Genomic DNA, 17,130 nt, shown 5'->3' on the forward strand with positions numbered 1-17,130 from the left:
AACTTGTAACAATGGTCACAACAAGGCCGCAGACTCACACTCACGGACATTTCCCACCAAATGAGACATTTAGGTGTCGGTGTGTCAGCCGTAACGTTAAGGAGAAGATCGCTCCAAGCTGGTTTAAAAGATTGTCGTCCGAGAAAATGACAGATCACATCTGTGATGAAAAATACAAGAGTCCAATGGGCCAAGGAACTTCTGGAATGATAACTGAGCGAAGACAGGTATATACACTCCTGGAAATTGAAATAAGAACACCGTGAATTCATTGTCCCAGGAAGGGGAAACTTTATTGACACATTCCTGGGGTCAGATACATCACATGATCACACTGACAGAACCACAGGCACATAGACACAGGCAACAGAGCATGCACAATGTCGGCACTAGTACAGTGTATATCCACCTTTCGCAGCAATGCAGGCTGCTATTCTCCCATGGAGACGATCGTAGAGATACTGGATGTAGTCCTGTGGAACGGCTTGCCATGCCATTTCCACCTGGCGCCTCAGTTGGACCAGCGTTCGTGCTGGACGTGCAGACCGCGTGAGACGACGCTTCATCCAGTCCCAAACATGCTCAATGGGGGACAGATCCGGAGATCTTGCTGGCCAGGGTAGTTGATTTACACCTTCTAGAGCACGTTGGGTGGCACGGGATACATGCGGACGTGCATTGTCCTGTTGGAACAGCAAGTTCCCTTGCCGGTCTAGGAATGGTAGAACGATGGGTTCGATGACGGTTTGGATGTACCGTGCACTATTCAGTGTCCCCTCGACGATCACCAGTGGTGTACGGCCAGTGTAGGAGATCGCTCCCCACACCATGATGCCGGGTGTTGGCCCTGTGTGCCTCGGTCGTATGCAGTCCTGATTGTGGCGCTCACCTGCACGGCGCCAAACACGCAAACGACCATCATTGGCACCAAGGCAGAAGCGACTCTCATCGCTGAAGACGACACGTCTCCATTCGTCCCTCCATTCACGCCTGTCGCGACACCACTGGAGGCGGGCTGCACGATGTTGGGGCGTGAGCGGAAGACGGCCTAACGGTGTGCGGGACCGTAGCCCAGCTTCACGGAGACGGTTGCGAATGGTCCTCGCCGATACCCCAGGAGCAACAGTGTCCCTAATTTGCTGGGAAGTGGCGGTGCGGTCCCCTACAGCACTGCGTAGGATCCTACGGTCTTGGCGTGCATCCGTGCGTCGCTGCGGTCCGGTCCCAGGTCGACGGGCACGTGCACCTTCCGCCGACCACTGGCGACAACATCGATGTACTGTGGAGACCTCACGCCCCACGTGTTGAGCAATTCGGCGGTACGTCCACCCGGCCTCCCGCATGCCCACTATACGCCCTCGCTCAAAGTCCGTCAACTGCACATACGGTTCACGTCCACGCTGTCGCGGCATGCTACCAGTGTTAAAGACTGCGATGGAGCTCCGTATGCCACGGCAAACTGGCTGACACTGACGGCGGCGGTGCACAAATGCTGCGCAGCTAGCGCCATTCGACGGCCAACACCGCGGTTCCTGGTGTGTCCGCTGTGCCGTGCGTGTGATCATTGCTTGTACAGCCCTCTCGCAGTGTCCGGAGCAAGTATGGTGGGTCTGACACACCGGTGTCAATGTGTTCTTTTTTCCATTTCCAGGAGTGTAATTAAGATTAATGAAGTAAAAACACCGATGAGCCAAAACGTTATGTTTCGTGCAGCCATTCACTTAGATGATGGCGTGTAGGGATCCAACCATAGACCTGGTGTAACAAGTAATGCGATTCATTCGCCAGGCGACACGTTTCAATTGATCCACTGTGAAAACCCAGTACTGTGTCCACTGCAATAATAACTGACGATGTCGTGTGAGTGGAGCTCCATGTTCAACGATGGCCTTTGAACAGTGTGCCCAGAAACCTTGAGCCTGCATCAGAATTCCTGTCAGACCTGTCAAAGATAGCTGCTTATCCTGGATTACGTAGTGGGGGATCCTCCGATCTTTCCGTTTTGTGATGAGACGTGATCTTCTAATATCATACAGCCTACTCGTTATTTCACCATCCTTCAACCACTTTCCATATGTGCTCACATGTAGTTAGTCAACAGGCGACCAGATTCACCGTTTCAGAGATTCTCATTTCCAGCAGGAGCACCACATCAATGTGCTCTTTGTTAAAACCACTTATATCTGTGGACTTCCGCATTTGCGGTCTGCATCTTCCCTATAGTGACTGGCCATTCGTCTCTTTCCGCTTACATTCTTTCCTTACTGCGTCACAAGCCCATGACACCACCAGGAGGTATTCAACCTCGCAGTGGGCAATAGTCATAATGTTTTGGCTCATCAGTGTAAATTATTGCTTCGCTGTTCTTTGTGATAATCTGTTAAGACTCAAGACATTTTAATTCAGTAATAGGCATTTATAAGAACTTCATTTATTTATCAGATTCAGACTTTGGTGTTTATGATCAAGGTGTGCTTCACTGGTGAATCCATGGTCACTGTAATGCAAGAAAACAGTCAGTGCATCAGTAGGGCCCCAGAAGAAGCATTAGAGGAAGAAAGTATTCAAAACTAGTGGGGCAAAGAGAGAACGAGTGAGGTTGTTAGTGTGGGTTGCATACATGCATACATTCAGGAGCAAACCTATTGTTATGCCAACTGATTTGTGGTCCCCTGAGGATAATCAATCCTCCAGAGAAACCCCCAACCCCTCCCTCCACTTGATTTATGATCCCCTGGGGATAATACACGCTTCTGAGAAACCCCCACCCCCTATCCCCCTCCCTTCCCCTTAACCTATTGTGCTGTTTTTCTCCCCTCCCCTCTAGGAAATCTCTCAGCCTTCCCCTCCACCCTCCCCCACCAGAAAAAAGCTGGAAAATCGCTCAGTCTGTGCAGAGCTGTTTGTGATGAAGGTGTAAATATTATTCTGTCCTTTAACTGAACGTCCTAATCACGTAATTACACTGTTGCAGATTGAAGATGTTACCTTGTTGGCAAATTTTCATGTGTGTGTCCACCTTGATGTGCAGGAATCGACTGAACTAGTCCACAGCGCCAACACCGTAGGATATCCCACTGCCCATCCCCTCGCCTCCTCCCACCCCATCCCTCCTACAAACATTGGCAGGAAAAATCATTCAGTTTGTTCTGAGCTGGTGGACTGGAAGGATCTCTTGACAGAAAATTCAGCTATGTGCAGAGGGCATAATAAAGTATTGTTTATTTACAAAATTCAATTTGCATACCAATTCACAGGGATTGGAACTCTTTATTTAGCACGAAAAGCTCATCATTCACTGCTGTTTATTTAATTTTGGATGATGCAGGACTTGTAAAATACATCAAAAAGAAGTCACTACATACGTAAATAAGTAGCTTTCTTCCGATTGCACAAAGAATACTGTCACGAGATCGACATCAACATAAAACACTCACTGCACACAATTAATCTGTTATGGTGCTAAACATCTGGCAAGAAACCTTCTGATCACATCATCCGCTGTATGTTTGGCTGCACCACATGCCATCCGCTGCCAGGCTGGTGACCACACCATACTGCTGAGAAACAGTTGTAACATGCGCATTGACCACATTAGTCATGAATCTCTCGGTATGGACATGCCTGCTGCAACAGACACTCGGAGACTGTTGATCAGTATTGAAATTAGACACGAAGCTATTCAGCCACCATTAGCCATGGTCCACTTTGTTCCTGGTGGCATCCTTTGATATTCTGTATTGGGAAATTCATGTCAAAACACATGCGCTCTCTCTCTCTCTCTCTCTCTCTCTCTCTCTCTCTCTCTCTCACTCTCTGGCATGGTTTCTTCCTGACCAGTGAGCATCCGTTGCATGCCACTGGAAACAACACTAACCCCTTTTTTTATCCTGAACACACTAATGGATACCTGGTAAATCCTCAGCCCTCCACAAATTTATGGGCTGTGGAAGTCTTGTAAATAGTGCAAATGGACTACTCTCACTATCAAATTTATTGACTAATTAATTAAGTCGATATCTTCTGTGTGGGACAGTTTTTTCGTGTTTGCTATTGGTGGATACTAAGACTGGCATATTTTGCGGGAAATTCTAGGGCTAGCTGGATTGGCATCTGACGTCGTAGCATCCTCTGGACGTGTTGTATCGAGGCAAACGGTGTACAGAAGGTTTCAGCAGAGTGGCCTTTATTGTTGGAGACCTGCTGTCTGTTTACCTCTGGAGTGTCTTCACAGAAAGGAACGTCTAGAGTGGAGCTGTCAACATGCCACCTGGAAGGTCAAATGATGGGCCAATGTTTTTTTCACAGGTGAGCCCCGATTTGGTCTGGAGAGTGATTCTCGACAGATTCACATCTGGAGGGCACATGGAATACGATTTCAGGACCCAAACATTGTGGAAAGACTCAATATTGAGGAGGCTCCTTAACGGTGCGGACAAGGATTATCTTGACCACTAGAACACTTCTTCACGAAATTGTACGAGTGAATCAGCAAGATATAACTGCTCTCAGTTACCGTGAGGAGATCTTGGGATCTCAAGCGAGGTTGTTGCGAGGTGCTGTGGGCCCAGACTTCGTACTGATGGACGATAATGCTAGACCTCATAGAGCACAGGTGGTTGACGTCTTTTTGGAAATGTATGATATTGCACACATGACGTGACCTGGTCGCTCTCCCGATTTGAATCCCATAGAGCATGTCTGGGATGCACTAGGGAGACGGTTTTCATCATGCCAGCATCCAGCAACCACTCTCAAAGGCTTGTGAGCGGCTCTGTAGGTTGAATGGGTGTTATTGCCTTAACATGAGATCGATGACATCATTCACAGCATGTCCCATCGCTGCCAGGCCTGTATTGGTGCCACAGATGGTCACCCCCCCCCCCCCCATACTGAGCACATTAACAAGTTGTCAGAATGTGTGTGCGAATCCGATAAGTTGAAAAAAAAAAAGAACATTTTTGTCTATCGTTATGTACGTTGCAGTTTATTATGGTCTGTATTCTTTACATTGTTTCTACTTTACTATCATCTGTTTATACTGTTTTGTGGTAAAATAAACGCAACCTTGTAAAATTTCCGTTTGTTGCTTTAATTTTGGACATCAGTGTATATGTATACTTCGCAAGTCATCGTACGGTGCGTGGTGGAGGGTACTACTACTAGTCATTTCCTTTCCTATTTCACTCGTAAATAGAGCGTGGGAAAGGAGGACTGTCTATATGCCTCCATATGAGCGTTAATTTCTCCTATTTCATTTTCGTGATCCTTATGCGAAAAGTATGTTGGCGGCAGGAGAAACCTTCTGCCATCAGCTTCAGACGTCGGTTTTCAATAGTGTTTCTCGTAAAGAACGTCGGCTTCCCTCTAAGAATTCCCATTTGAGTTACTTGGCGAGTGTAATCCGACTGCAGGAAAAAATATTACTCATCATGCAAAGGGACTCTCGTGATCAATTTAATTAATTAGTCGATCAGTTTAAAATTAGTGATGTGCCGCTGGGCGGGTGGACGCGAGAGCGAGAGTACACGAATATGATTCACAAGTGGGAATGGTAGTTGGGCATTTTTAACTACAGCGAGATCTTTCAAAGAAATTTCAGTCTCCGACCTACACAGGAAGAGATGGCCATCGTAATAAAATCAGCTATATTGCCGAATTCACAAAGTGATATTTAGTATTAACCTGATAGCAGAGCATGCTCTTAGCACTCCGTCATGAGCCAAAAATGAGTTTCATCTTCTAATCCAATTATGCAGGATGTAACAGATATCAAGCTGATGAGAACAGATTTTTTTCTTGATGAGAAAATACTTTAGCGAAGTGAAAACACGTGCAAGCTCCAGGTTCCTCTGTCTTTAACTCGTATAAAAGGAAGGAATCTACATTTCACATGAGAATTTCGAGGTGTATGGATAATAACATCCCCATTTCGGATTGGGTAAAGAGGATTTTTTAAACTGGGAATCTGCGTCGGGGTGGAAGTACCATTAGAGCTTTAGATCCAAGCCACGCCCTGCTTGTCTCGCAGTGTCCGCGGTCAGGGGCCTACCGGGCGCTGTCATGCTCCACCTGTCGGCTCTTTCCTGCAGCTGTGGGGACAAATCCCAGCGGCGACCCTCGCAGCGCCTTCAGGATAGCTGAATAGTGAACTAGCCAGTATGCTGGTAGAAAACTGACAGAAGACGACGTGTGTGTTGCGTGAGAAGACTCAATATAGCGAATGTTTGGGCTGGACGATTACTCCCCTACATGTAAATTGATTGGCTGACAACTGGCCGGTCACAGTGACAGTCTCTCCATCTTCTGAGCTTCCAGTATGGCCAGCATGTGCCTGCCAGGAGATGGGCGCACAAAGATGATCAGCAGCGGTGACCTACTGAAGTTTCCAAAATCTCCGACATCTAAACGTGACAACTGCTAGAGAATGGATCTTGGTTTAAGTGTAGGTGTTTACAAAGTGCTCTGTCCATGTGGCGACGATTGCCGTGTGTGGCACTGAGTGCTTCTCACTATATACGAGTGAACTCTGTCTTGCAGCAGAAAGGTGGAGTGGTATCTGTTTACATAAAAATGGATTTGCAGTTTCTGTCCTATCATGCGGTGGATCCTTTCCTCCCCTTCTTCTTACTAGGGTAGCAGAGAGAACCAGCTTGGGAATTCTATAGTGCTTTAAAAAATAGACTTAGCAGAACTGTAGGTGGTCGGGAACTACACAACAGTGACGACATTAATTCCCGCCGAAATTAGAAATTACAACTATCATTTCATACAGCACCTCTTCCAATCACGACGTCAGATTCCCGATTGATCAATTTATTGTTTCCAGTAGAGGTATTCGGAGTACACTCCAGTCAAACCCCTACCCTATCTCCTGCAAATTGCTTAAGGACACAGTGATGTTGAGCTGAAATTTGAAATTCTCACTACCATTTTCAGCTACCTCCAACGTAATGGATTTCCTTCCAAATGACCTAGCTGTGCAAGTATCCACCAATAGGAGGTAAGGAAAATCAAGGAGGAGGAAGAGTAGGGCTTGGAATCTGGGTGATTGTGGGACTGAATCCCAACTAGCCCAAGAATTCCCCACCCAATATGCTAGTCCTAGTATCCACCAATAGTAAGCAAGGAAAAACTGTCCCACACAGAGTACATCGATTTAATTAATTTGTCAATAAATTTCGTACAGTGAGAGCAGTCCGTTTGCACTATTTCCAAGACTCTCAGAGGCCAGCAATTTGTGGAGGGCTGGGGTTCACCAGTTATCCGTTAGTTTGTTCAGGATAAAAAACGGGGTTAGCATTGTTTACAGTGACATGCAATGGATACTAACTGGTCAGGAACAATCCATGTTAGAGAGAGAGAGAGAGAGAGAGAGAGAGAGAGAGAGAGAGAGAGAGTGCGTGTGTGTGTATTTCGATAGGAATTTCCCGGTACTGAATGTCAAAGAACATCGCCACAAACGAAGGGGGCCACGGTCATAGGTTGACCTCCGGGTCAGACAGCCACAAAAAATGTTGCTTGCATCAGCTATCCCTCTGGGTGGCTGAATAGCTCAGTATGCATCATGATCGTGTGTAATTTCAACATTGATCAACAGGCTCTGAATGTCTGGTATGGGAGGTGTGCGAATACTAGAACATTGGCGCTTAACTGCCGATGCGATTGAAATGCATGGCACAGCTGTTTCTCCCCTGTGGCCCAGTGGACAGCAGAAGGTATATTTGCCAGATATGTTTAGTTTGATCTGTAACAGAGTAATTGCATCGGTGAGTATTTTAAGTTGACAGTGATTTCATGATGATATTTCTTGCACACTCGGGTAAAAGCGACGTATTTAAGTATTTAATTACTTCTTTTCGATGTACTTTACGAGTCCTGCATCTTCTAAAATTAAGTAAACTGCAGAAAATGATGATCTTTTCCTACCAAATAAAGAGATCCAACCCCTGAAAATTGGTATGTAAATTGTATTTTATAAATAATGTATCGTCGTTTAAGTGTATGGGTTTACAAACTGCTCTGTCCGTGTGGTGATGGCTGCTGTGTGTGCCACTGATTGCTTCTTAGTGCATCCCAGTGGGCTCTGTCGTGCAGCAGAAAGGTGGAGTGGTATTCGTATAAATAAAGATGGATTTGCTGTTGTTTATATCATATTACGTTGTAGAGCCTTTCCCCTCCTTCTTCTTCCTGGTGTAGCAGACAGAATCAACTTGGGAATTCTATAGTGTTTTAAAAATAGACTTACCAGACCTGTAGGTGGTCGGGAACTACACAACCATGATAGCATAAATTCCCGCCGAAATTTGAAATTACGAACATCATTTGCTACAGTACCTCTTCCAATCATGATGTCAAATTCCAGATTGATCAATTTATCGTTTCCAATAGTGGTATTGCGAGAACACTCCAGTCAAATCCCTGCCCTGTCTGCTGCAAATTGTTTAAGGACAAGTCATATTGAGCTGAAATTTGAAATTCTGATTACCATCTTCAGTTATCCACTGGTGGTGGCATTGTACACTAGCTCAGTCGATACCTCAATGAGCTCACACTCGGATATTTTCCAACAAGATAACTCCTCTATTCTGCATCAGTTTAATTACGTAATTAGAATGTGTAGTTGCTGGACAGGGTAATATTTGCACCTTCCACACCAACAGCTCTGCACAGACTGGTGATTTCTCCACCAGTTTTTTCTGGGGGTGTGGAAAAGGGGAGAGAGGAAGGCTGGTGACTTCCCAGAGTGGGAGGGTTAGGGGTAAAAGCAGTGCAATGGGTTAAGGGGAAGGGGGGGGGTTGGGGAAGTGCAGGGGGGTTTTCTCAGAAGGGTGTATTATCCCCAGGGGGAGATCATAGATCAAGGGGAGGGTACAGATCATCATCTGAAAGACACAGGTCAGCGTATTCCAGGTACCCACAGCAAGATACAACGGCCGTGCATGTCTCCACCATCAACCTCGCAGATTTCAGACGATCTACCACCAGCAGATTCTGTGACCGGTCTTGCTAACGCAAGGGGAGTGTTCAACCTCCTTGTTTGCTTCCAGACGTTTGACGTTGAACCTGCCAATCTAATGGAGCATAAAACGTGATTCATCTGAAAAGGCCGCCTGTCGCCACTCAGTGGACGTCCTGTTGTGCTATTGGTGTGCAAATTCCAGCCTTTGTTGCCTATGAACAGCAGTCAGCATGGGTGCATGAACCAGGCGAAGGCCCATACGCAGCAACGTTCGCTGAAGGGTCGTCGAGGAGACACTGTTGGTAGCCCCTTTGTTCATCTGGGCGGTCAGTGGCTCAACAGTTGCACTTCTGTTCGCCCATACACACCTCTGCAGCAATTGTTCCCTCGTCATCTCTGACCCATGGTGCACCATAGTTGACTCAGCACTGATTTTGGATGGCGCCATTTTCCCACGGGCGGTATACTTCAACTACGGTGGCATGTGAACAGATTACAGACTTAGCTATTTCGGAAACCCTTCCACCTTTGGCCTGAAGCCAATAATCAAGCCATTTTTGACATTCGATAAATCGCTCCGTTTCGCCATTACGACAATGATTGTACTGTTTCCGCATCCCCCCAACACTCTTTCCACATATACCCTTCACTGCGGGAACTGGAATACCGCCTCGACATTCTCCGAGCTACCAAGGGAGCACACGATGAGGTTTACTAATGTAAGAGGTCTTAAAAAAACTAGTAACACTAACCTATGTAACGGCATCAAATGTAACTTATTATGTCAAACGGTTATTCTGTTATAAATTTTTATAATCAGTACAGGACTTTGTGCTCACCCTGTATTTTGGTGGCAGTAGGATTCTCTTGCAGTATGTCGCAAATGCCAGTTCTCTAAACTTCCTCATCAGTGTTTCGTGGCAAGATCGTCTTCTTCCCTCTAGGGCTTCTCAGTTGAGCTCAAAGAGCATTTCCGTAACACTCGCCTGCTGATGGAACCTAACGGTAACTAACCTAGCAGCACGCCTCTGAATTGCTTCGATGTCTCCCTATAGTCCGACCTGGTGGAGATTCCAGACACTCGGGCAGTACTCAAGAATGGGCCGCGCAAATTTTGTGTTCAAGGTCTACTTTCTACACCAGCTAAAGTTCCCTAGAAGTCTCTGAATAAACTGAAATTGGCCCTTCGCCTTTCCTACAAACAATCTGATGTGGTTGTCTCATTTAATGTCGCATTGCAATGTTACGCCTACATATTTAATCGACTTGACTGTGTCAAGAAGCACACCGCTAATACTGCCCTCGAACATTACAAGATTGTTTTTCCTCCTCATCTGCATTAATTTCTATTTTTTCCACATATAAAGCAAGCTGTCATTCATCAAGTCAAATCTTATATCATCCTGCAGTCAATCAAGGACAACACTTTGCCGTACACCCAATGTCATCAGCAGACAGCCGCACTTTGCTCCTCACCTACGCGTCAGATCGTTTATGTACTCGTATATGGCACAAGAACGGTCCTGTCACACTTCCCTGGGGCACTAAAGACGATACCTCTGATGAACAACGTACTGGGTTCTGTTACTTAAGATGTCTTGAACCACTCATATATCTGAGAAACTGTTCCATATTCTCGGACCTTATCTTGTGTCGGCCACGTTTTCCTTGTTCATCTTTCCGCGCCTCATGTGCTGCACTGTGTATGTGTGTGTGTTACCTTCATGCAGCATCGCTATTCCGTCGTTGCTTCAATAATGAACCGGCCGGAGTGGCCGGGCGGTTCTAGGCGCTACAGTCTGGAGCCGAGCGACCGCTCCGGTCGCAGGTTCGAATCCTGCCTCGGGCATGGATGTGTGTGATGACCTTAGGTTAGTTAGGTTTAATTAGTTCTAAGTTCTAGGCGACTGATGACCTCAGAAGTTAAGTCGCATAGTGCTCAGAGCCATTTGAACCATTCAATAATGCTTATTGTTTGTGTTTTGCTGTATAGTTAACCGTTAACTTCAGACTAGACTCACTTAAAACTGATCTTGTATGAAATTTCAAATTAAGAGTCTTTTGTTTGCAGTGAGAAGCAAACCTTTTGTGTCGTAAGAAAGACAATACAGAGTATTTTTTCGGGCTAACTCCACTTACACATTGCAAAAATGAAATAGCAGATACCTGCCCAGTCGGCAGACAGAATTCGTCTAAAAACTCTTAGATACACAAAATATAACAAAGAAGCTACAATTTTTTTTTCATTTCCCTTTCGTCTGTGGGCCGTGGGCTGCCAGGAGGCAGGACTGTCCTTTGAGTCAAAAGCCCATCATTCTCCATGCCAAGCCTGATTGGCTGAAAGTTGGCTGGCAACCCTCCTAGGTGTAAGAGGTGAGTCATGGGCACTCTAAAATTGAGGTATTGTTTGATAGTGCTGTATCGTCGGCTGTCGCCTTTGTCACAGACGCCAACCACGCAGCAAGATGGCTCCGTCATCTTCTCCTCAGGAAAATGGTTCAAATGGCTCTGAGCACTATGCGACTAACTTCTGAGGTCATCAGCCGCCTAGAACTTAGAACTAATTAAACCTAGCTCACCTAAGTACATCACACACATCCATGCCCGAGGCAGGATTCGAACCGTAGCGGTCGCTCGGTTCCAAACTGTAGCGCCTGGAACCGCACGGCCACTCCGGCCGGCTCCTCAGGAAAGAGGGATGCTATACCTGCAGCTGTCTTCCACGACCCAGCCACCAACCACACAACAGTGTATCGTTGGCTGCTGCCCTTCCAGTAATCTAGCAACACAAGTGCTGGAGATCATATTGCCAAAGTATCAGGTGACGTTACGCTCGCTGTGTACAGAGCAGCTATCGCCGCCACTATGTCGCCTCTGTGAGTCACTGGACATCACACTTTCCCCGTCTATATACAATGACACCCGGTCATTCTCCTGTTAATCGAAATCGGGAGTTATAGTTCACTGTCCTTTGGGCTTAACGCCGACTGTTACACGGTTCCTCAATCAGAGTTCCGTTCGCCAAGCGTGCGGTCAGTGGCCCACCAGTGGGAGTCTGTTGCCTCACACTGCATCCAAATCGTCAAGTCATCACGAGTGCACCAGCCATGGACTACGTTCAGGTATGAAAATTTCTCTGCTACGTCACTAATACCCTGTTAAGACAGACCAGGCAACGTTGCGTCACTACGCTAGCGTAAACGAAGACAGAGCAGACAAGAATGTATAAGTAAAGTTCCATTGTACTTTGGCTACTTGGACACATCTCTACACTAGATGCGTGCATCCCACACTCAAGAAACGTCAGATAGTATCACAGGTTTCCGATGTCAGAAGCTAGTGACTCAAATAGCCAGACAAATCTATTCTTCAAGTGCAAAATGCTTACAAGAATTTTCTACTATGTCCTGTGCGCAGGTATGAAGATCTGATCAGTTTTCAGCTTCGACAGGGAGTGTTGTGGTTTACTGAGTAAGCCAGTCTTTGATAGGCAAAAACCTTGTATTGGTTCGTGCTGCTGCTGTCTACGTGGAGGTGACTTGGTGAGGTTTCATTAGAGTTAATTAAGTGCATTTGGTTCCGCGGAAACTGGAAGTGTCTCGACTTAGGGGTGATTCTCCAGGTACGTAACTCTGAACTGATACCTTGCTTGGTGTTTGTGATGATTTCTGTAGAGGATGCAAGGAACAAATAGAAGGCGATGTATTGACTAATAGCAACGCACGTTTTCTAATCCAGTGGTCGGATCTTGCAACCTTTTGAGCGATGGTAGATTGTGCACGACATTTGTCATTGGTACTGGAATAGTGACAATTTTAGTCCTGCCTCTCAGACCAGTACGAGGCTGGCTTCCTTTACTAAGACCGTTTTACGAGTGTAAGAGTGCCGAGAAGTCATTCGACTTACGTTTCCTTGCTAATTAGTCTAATAATTCGTCGTGTAAATTGTTACGTGCTGTTCATCACTTGGAATGCGTTGATTCTGACCGCGGACGCGAGGGACTCTACGCAAAAAGCCATTGCATCTGGCAGGACGAGATCAGGGAACGTTTAGTTCTTAGAGTTCAGTCTACACTGACAAGATAAAACAATATGACCACGTACTCTATATCGTGTTGGTTCACCTTTCGAACACCACACAGCAGCGCAATGTATTGGGTTTTTTCTTAAGAACTATGTCTCATCATAACCTACGCTGTAGTACCCTCAGAAGCTTTTCCGAATGTTTCTGACAATCCCGTGTGTTACTAACCAGCCGGCCGCAGTGGTCGAGCGGTTCGAGGCGCTTCAGTCCGGAACTGCGATGCTGCTACGGTCGCAAGTTCGAATCCTGCCTCGGGCATGGATGTGTGTGATGTCCTTGGGTTCGTTAGGTATAAGTAGTTCTAAGTCTAGGCGACTGATGACCTCAGATGTTAAGTGCCATAGTGCCTAGAGCCATTTGAACCATTTGAAATATCTAGTGGTAACTATCCAGAGAGATGTTAAGAGGAATGACCACATATAACAAATGGTGGCAAAATCAGAGGCCCGAATGAGATTCATAGGAAGAACGTAAAGGAAATGTAACTCATTCATGATGAAAGTGGCTTACAAGGCGATTATTCGACCGATTGTTGAGTATTGTTCGCCAATCTGGGGTTCTTACCAGATAAGGCTGGTAGAAAAGATAGAGAAGATTCAACGAAGAGCAGTGTGTTTCGTCACGGGATCGTTAATCAGCGCGAGACCATTGCCAAGATGCTCAACAAACTTCAGTGGTAGACGTTACAAGAGAGGCGTTGTTCATCGCGGAGAGGTTTACAATTGAAATTTCGAGAGAGCACTTTTCGGGAAGATTGGTACGTGTTACTTCCTTCCACATACATCTAGCGAAATAACCACTACCAAAGAATTTGAGAAATTAGAGCGAATGCAGAGGCTTACTGACAAACGTTCTTACTATGCGCCATTAGCGAGTGGAACAAGGTAGGGAGGTTCAGTTTGTGGTACCAGAAGTACACACCGCCACACGCCATTAAGTGATTTGCGGAATATGCTGTAGATGACTTGCACCAGGCCAATGAGCCACACTAAATTATTATTATTATTATTATTATTATTAAATAATAATATACACATAATAAAGTTTTTATGGAACCCTCAGAGCGCGAGTCCCTTTTCTTCCAAAGATAACTATACGGACAGCTACTTTTTGTAGTTAGTGTTACATTTTTCTTTTGCCCTGAGTGCACGGTTTTTCTCCGAAACACACGTGATGCCCTCTTCGTCAGCACACGTTCAGCTCGGTAGGACGTACCAGTAGGTTTCTACCGGCAGCGGGAGCTGGGAATATACACAACCTCCGGCCAGCAGTGTGCTTTGAAGGTTAGAAAACACACGAGCAGCCGCGAGCTGCTGACACAGTCTGCACCCAAAGTACTTTCCTCATACAGCGAAGGAGGTGGCGCAGCGATTAGGATACCAGACTCGTGTCTGGCCATTTAGATTTAAGTTTTCGGCGATTTCTGTAAATCGCTTACGGCAAATGCCGGGATAACAAGCCCGACTTTCACACTTAATCCGAACTCGGAATCCTCGCCGTTGAAAAACGGTTAACCAGTATTTAACCTCCAGCACTTTGTCAGTAACGGTTTATGAGAGACATTTCACCTTTCAGACAAACCTCTCTTGGGACTGGGTGGACTGTGTGTGAAATGAGTATAGAGGTCATTGTCAGGTGCGGTAAATTCATTTGGCTTGAATGGCTGAGAGTGATGTTCAGTCATCTCTTTGTAAGTTCTTTCAATTGGACACCACTTCGGCGATTTGCGCGCCCTTGACCTGTCTCTGCAATCCTACCTCGGAGAGGCAACCTACAATTTAACGTGCATCCGAACTATGTTGTCTTGACAACATCGAAATGTGAAGCCTAGCGTGAAAGCAAGCGATAAAAATCCGGTGTCTGACCGGGATTCGATCCCACGACCTTACTGTCTCCAACTCACATTTTATCACTAGACCACCAAGCTCGACACCTTACAACGTACTTGCCATTGCTAAATTTAAGTAGCTACACTTATCTGTAAATTATTAGCCCATACATATGTTTAATTTATCTTTGTTTATTCGTTGCTACACTACTGGCCATTTACCGAGCGAGGTGGCGCAGTGGTTAGCCACTGGACTCGCATTCGGGAGGACGACGGTTCAATCCCGCGTCCAGCCATCCTGATTTAGGTTTTCCGTGATTTCCCTAAATCGCTCCAGGCAAATGCCGGGATGGTTCCTTTGAAAGGGCACGGCCGACTTCTTTCCCCATCCTTCCCTAATCCGATGAGACTGATGACCACGCTGTCTGGTCTCCTTCCCCAAAACAACCCCAACTACTGGCCATTAAAATTGCTACACCAAGAAAAAATGCAGATGATAAACGGGTATTCATTGGACGGATATATTATACTATAACTGACATGTGATTACATTTTCACACAATTTGGGTGCATAGATCCTGAGAAATCAGTACCCAGAACAACCACCTCTGGCCGTAATAACGGCCTTGATACGCCTGGACATTGAGTCAAACAGAGCTTGGATGGCGTGTACAGGTACAGCTGCCCATGCAGCTTAAACACGATACCACAGTTCATCAAGAGTAGTGACTGGCGTATTGTGACGAGCCAGCTGCCCGGTCACCATTGACCAGACGTTTTCAATTGGTGAGAGATCTGGAGGATGTGCTGGCCAGGGCAGCAGTCGAACATTTTTTTGTATCCAGAAAGGCCCGTACAGGACCTGCAACATGCGGTCGTGCATTATCCTGTTGAAATGTAGGGTTTCGCAGGGATCGAATGAAGGGTAGAGCAACGGGTCGTAACATATCTGAAATGTAACGTCCACTGTTCAAAGTGCCGTCAATGCGAAAAAGAGGTGACCGAGACGTGTAACCAATGGCACCTCGTACTATCACGCCGGGTGATACGCCAGTACGGCGATGACGAATTCACGCTTCCAATGTGCGTTCACCGCGATGACGCCAAACACGGATGCGGCCATCATGATGCTGTAAACAGAACCAGGATTCATCCGAAAAAATGACGTTTTGCCATTCGTGCACCCAGGTTCGTCGTTGAGTTCACCATCGCAGGCGCTCCTGCCTGTGATGCAGCGTCGAAGGTTACCGCAGCCATGGTCTCCGAGCTGATAGTCCATGCTGCTGCAAACGTCGTCGAACTGTTCGTGCAGATGGTTGGTTGTTGTCTTGCAAACGTCCCCATCTGTCGCCTCAGGGATCGAGACGTGGCTGTACGATCCGTTACAGCCATGCGGATAAGATGCCTGTCATCTCGATTGCTAGTGATACGAGCCCGTTGGGATCCAGCACGGCGTTCCGTATTACCCTCCTGAACCCACCGATTCCATATTCTGCTAACAGTCATTGGGTCTCGACCAACGCGAGTAGCAATGTCACGATACGATACACCGTAATCGCGATAGGCTACAATCCGACCTTTATCAAAGTCGTAAACTTGATGGTACGCATTTCTCCTCCTTACACGAGGCATCACAACGACGTTTCACCAGGCAACGCCGGTCACCTGCTGTTTGTGTATGAGAAATCGGTTGGAAACTTTCCTCATGTCAGCACGTTGTAGGTGTCGCCACCAGCGCCTTGTGTTAATGTTCTGAAAAGCTAATCATTTGAATATCACAGCATCTTCTTCCTGTCGGTTAAATTTCGCGTCTATAGCACGTCATCTTCGTGGTGTAGCAATTTTAATGGCCAGTAGTGTATTTGCATATGACCTACCATCTAGGGTACAGACAGGTCTGTTTTATTTCCATTTGCAATTTCACATTGGCGCTGGTTTACAGCACATAAATAACTTACCAATTCAATTAGTCAGTCAGATCAACGTTTTAGTGTTTATGCTCTGCGACATCAATATTAATAAAATGAAGCTAATCTAAAGCTATTCTCATTAAAGTTGCTCTCTGAGAAGAAGAAATAGGCGACAGATTTACTAAGAAGAACAAAGACGACCGATGTTATAACGCATAAGACGTAACTGCCACCAAGGCCGACCTTTTGAAACTTCAAGCTGTGCTCTCCAGCTCGGCTGTTGCTTTTATTGTACTAGTGTATATCTAATGCTAATAATGTAACACGGATAAAGTAATACAATAGCA

At 46.2% G+C, this 17,130-nt stretch overlaps 1 protein-coding gene and 1 pseudogene across 1 annotated transcript in view; both read right to left on the reverse strand.

Moving 5' to 3' along the window:
- LOC126249193 (uncharacterized) overlaps positions 1–17,130 on the reverse strand; it is a 231,976-nt gene that overhangs the window by 144,655 nt on the left and 70,191 nt on the right. The gene's annotated exons all lie outside the window — the stretch shown is intronic.
- LOC126250437 (U2 spliceosomal RNA) lies at positions 5,647–5,828 on the reverse strand (annotated as a pseudogene).

The sequence above is a fragment of the Schistocerca nitens genome, chromosome 3, assembly GCF_023898315.1.
Source record: "Schistocerca nitens isolate TAMUIC-IGC-003100 chromosome 3, iqSchNite1.1, whole genome shotgun sequence".
Taxonomy (NCBI): Eukaryota; Metazoa; Arthropoda; class Insecta; order Orthoptera; family Acrididae; genus Schistocerca; species Schistocerca nitens.